This window comes from Oratosquilla oratoria, chromosome 23 (assembly GCF_046742065.1).
Source record: "Oratosquilla oratoria isolate Oo_2021 chromosome 23, ASM4674206v1, whole genome shotgun sequence".
NCBI lineage: Eukaryota > Metazoa > Arthropoda > Malacostraca > Stomatopoda > Squillidae > Oratosquilla > Oratosquilla oratoria.
Genome location: NC_134799.1, coordinates 27180620 through 27185619, shown reverse-complemented (window position 1 = coordinate 27185619; position 5000 = coordinate 27180620).

The window sequence follows — 5000 nt, the reverse complement described above, 5'->3', positions numbered from 1 at the left end:
ACTATCCCTTAGGAAGGCTGATTCAAATTAATTTACCGTGACAGGATTCATACATTATCTCTCTGCTTTGACCGTCTCTTGCATTGGTTGTCCGAGTACAAAGGGCAAAGATAAAACTACTTTAGTTTCAGCACAGTACCTTCCAGCGCCAAACTTTAGTTGAATAAAATCGTCTGACGTCCCTACAGTGAAATAAATGTTCTGCGTCACTTGATGAAGAATTTGAAAGTCGGAAATGATGCAGGCTCGTGTTGGAACAGCAGAGCCATAGGGATTGATGATAGGATATCGCAATTGTTCACACAATTGGGATACCACTTTCTTGATCCTTGGTATCTTTTTTCCAGGCGTCATGACCTTTACGCTTCTGATGGGATCCACCTTACCCGCAGAGGCAAAGATGTTCTTACAAACCTCATTGTGGGAGTTTGTAATGAACTAGTTCCTTTTTTGGCGTAGAAGCCCAAAGGGTAGGGGAATTAGAGTGTACTTGGGAAAACAGAGTAGAGTATAGCGTTAATGTAGAATAATATGCCAGTATAGGACAAAATATAATTTTAGGATATAATGTCGGTAGAGGACGAAATGTTACATTAGGATGTAATGTCAAAGGACAAAATGTCACGATGGGATGTAATGACAGTGGAGGACAAAATATCACGATGGGATGTAATGATAGTGGATGACAAAATATCACGATGGGATGTAATGATACTGGAGGAGAAAATATCACGGTAGGATATAATGTCAGTGGAGGACAAAATATAACTTTAGGAAGGGATGCCGGACAGAATGTCATTGGTGGCCAAAATATCACGATGGGATGTAATGACAGTGGAAGGCGAAAGATCACGATGGGATGTAATTGTAGTGGAGGAAAAACTATCACAGTCGGATATAATGTCACTGGAGGACAAAATATAATTTTAGGAAGGGATGTCGGACAATATGTTAATGAATGACGGGAGGCCGGTGTGAATCGCGGTGACGTAGGGGGACAAAGTGTACAAAAGAGATTGAATGACCGTGAGGGACCAGATGTCCGAGATGGGGAAATGTTAATTTTGATAGAAGAAATGTTAATGAGGCATTGAATGTCAATGAAGGACCAAATAATGATATAGAGTAAGGTGTTAATAAAAAACAAAACTATAACGTAGGACATGATATTGAAACTCAAAACGTGCCACAAAGAAATAATCACAAGTTTCTTAAAACCATGTACTTTAATGCTCGTAGTATTAGGAACAAATTTTAAGAAATACAGGCGTATGTCAAAAGCAAAAATCTCGATATGATAGGAATAACCGAAACACGGTTAAATGGTAAAGAGTTCGAAGCTGAATTTAATATTGCGGGATTTAAACACTTTCATCAGGATAGAAACCATAAGAAAGGTGGGGTGTTCTGTTGTACGTTAAAAACAATGTCCATGTTTGTGTTTTAGAGAAAGTGAAACAGGATGCATATGATAGTTTGTGGGTTGAATTAACCCAAACAAATGGACAAAAAATGAATGTAGGTGTAGTATAAAGGCAAAAGACATTATCATTAGTACACGACAAACTGTTATTTCAAGAACTGTCTAGTTTCTGCAACCGGGATTTATTGATAATGGGTGATTTCAATTTTACTCACATTGATTGGATGACCCTTGAACATGGCCATATAGGTAGTCGCTTGATTGATTTTCTTGGTGACAATTACTTAGTTCAGCATGTAAAAGAGCCCACAAGACATAGAAACTTACTCGATCCATTGATCACTGGCCGCGAAAGCATGGCAACTGATGTAGAAGTCGGTGAAACTGTTGTAAATAGCGATCACAACTTAGTTAGATTCAAACTCCTAAGATTTTTTAGAATAGATACTTGTGTTTCTAAAATACCCAATTTCAGTAAAGCTCAGTTCATAGGACTACGTCAGGAGCTTCAGCTTACAGAATGGGAGGCAAAATTAAGCGAAAGACTTGTAGATCAGATGTGGGAAATATTTCAAAATACGCTCACTAAGATGATTCATACTTACATTCCTTTTAAGGACAGACGTCCCCCAAACCAGGCTCGCCCAAAGTGGCTCGACAAAGAAAATGAAAAAAAGTATTGCTAAAAAGAGACAGGGGTATAAGAAACATAAGTGCTCGGGTACATCTAATGACTATGATAGTTATGTATCAATACAGAGAGATTTAAAAAAGACAATAAAAAAGCGAAAACGACAATACGAAATTAATATCGCTGACAAATCCAAAGAGAATACCAAAGAATTCTATAGTTACATTAGAGATAAAAAGGCTGTTAGGAATCACATTGGTCCACTATTATCTGCTGACTGTCAACTTGAATATTCAAATGAAGGAATGCGTAATATTTTAAACAATAATCTTAGCTCGGTATTCGTAAACGAAACACCTCAAAGTGAAGTTCAAACTGAAACCTGTGAAAAGGGTAGGCTAAACTTACTCACTACGGTAAATATAACAAAAGAAAAAATTAAAAGGTGTATAGAGAACCTCAAAGTTAATGAAACACCAGGGCCTGGCAGTTGGCATCCAAGAATCTTAAAGGAAATGTAAAATGAGATTGTTGTTCCATTAAAATTGTTTTCAAGAAATCCATCATACCCGGAAATGTCCCAAGAGAATGGAAGCTAGCTAACGTTACTCCCATATTCAAAAAAGGTGACAAAAAGAAACCAAATAACTATAGACCTATAAGTTTGACTTCAATCGTAGGAAAAATAATGGAAACTATCATCAGAGATGCCATCGAACATCATTTAGAAAGTAACCCTTTGATAAAATATAGCCAGCATGGTTTCAGACGGAAACGTTCTTGCGTGACTAACTTACTCGAATTCTACAATACAGTTATCTCGAATTATGACAAAAGAAACAATATAGATTTGATATATTTAGACGTTGCAAAATCTTTTGATACCGTCCCATACGAAAGACTACTTACTAAATTAGCTTCACACGGAATAAGTGGTAGTCTATTAAGTTGAACTAGTAATTAGTTGAATGATCGAAAACAGAGAGTTGTTTTAAATGGAAAAACTTCTAGATGGAATTTTTTTACAAGTGGAGTTCCTCAGGGTTCCGTTCTTGGGCCACTTCTATTCATAGTATATATAAATTATATAGACCATGGGCTAAAATATACTGTTTCCAAATTTATTGATGTTACAAAACTGTGCGGAATAGCAAATGATCACTCAAATCAATTAGATAGTCAAGGAGATTTTTTAATTAAAAGGATCCTAACTGTATTGGAGTTCTTAAATGCCATTTTACAATAATTATCTACGGGGTGCTTAGGACATTTTGATTTTGAAGCTATGTCATATTCTTAAGAATTCGTCATCCAAAAAATCCGGAATAAAAATTCTATACGCTCTAATTTAAGGAACATTGATGATAACACTGACGTTTTTGTTCTGTAATGATGAGGCGAATAAAAATGTAGATATGAAAGGACATTGGAAATATTTGATGTTTCTTCAGTTCATCAGTTCCTCTGGTTTATTGATGTTCCTTGAAGAAGAACTGAAGAAACATGAGTTGCCACTACCTACCACCACTATCGTCGGTTTAATTAGTTTATGTATTGTTGATTCAAAATTTGTGTTTGATGGAAAATGTTTCAAGCAAAAATTTGGTATGGCTCTGGGCAACCTACTTTCTCCAGTTCTCAGCAATCTTTACATGGAATTTTTTAAACAAAATTATTACCTAAAAATTTCCCCCATAATGTTACATGGTATAGATACATTGATAATATATGTATTGCCTGATAATGATGATCCTACTTTGTTCTTATCTAAACTTGCCTTGGTCCCTTCTATCAAATTCACCATGGCAATAGAAGAAAGTATCATTTACCTTTCCTTGATGTAATAATTTACAAAAATGAAAGGTCTTTCAAATTTCATATCTACAGAAAACCCACCAATGTCCTTTCATATGTACATTTTTATTCGTCTCATCATTACAGAACAAAATTGTCAGTGTTATCATCAATGTTCCTTAGATCATATAAAATTTGTAGGCCGGAGGTTTTGGATGATGAATTCTTAAGAATATATGATATAGCTTCAGAATTAGATGCCCGAAGCACCTCGTAGATAATTCTTGTAAAATGTCTTAGTACTACTAAAAAATTAATTGGATGGGTTCTCTGACTTTTGGGTGGTTTTGCAAAACGCCTCGCGCCCCTGTGTTGACGTGGTGATTTTGTAACGCTTCTCAAGCCAGAGCCAGTAAGCCATGGACGATCATCGTTGAGTTGAGCCATGGACGATCATCGTTGAGTCAAGAACGATCATCGTTGAGCCATGGACGATCATCGTTGAGCCATGGACGATCATCGTTGAGCCATGGACGATCATCGTTGAACCATGGACGATCATCGTTGAACCATGGACGATCATCGTTGGGTCGTGGACGATCATCGTTGAGCCGTGGATGATGATCGTTGAACCGTGAACGATCATCGTTGAACAATGGACGATCATCGTTGAGCCATAGACGATCATCGTTGAGCCATGGACGATCATCGTTGGGCCGTGGACGATCATCGTTGAACCATGGACGATCATCGTTGGGCCGTGGACGATCATCGTTGAGCCGTGGGTGATGATCGTTGAATCGTGAACGATCATCGATGAGCAATGGACGATCATCGTTGAGTCAAGAACGATCATCGTTGAGCCATGGACGTTGATGAGTCAAGAATGATCATCGTTTAGCCGTGGACGATCATAGTTGAGCCGTGGACGATCATCGTTGAGCCGTGGACGATCATCGTTAGGCAATGGACGATCATCGTTGAGCCGTGGACGATCATCGTTGAGCCGTGGACGATCATCGTTAAGCAGTGGACGATCATCGTTGAGTCAAGAATGATCATCGTTGAGGCGTGGACGATCATCGTTGAGCCGTGGACGTTCATCGTTGAGCCATGGACGATCATCGTTGGGCCGTGGACGATCATCGTTGA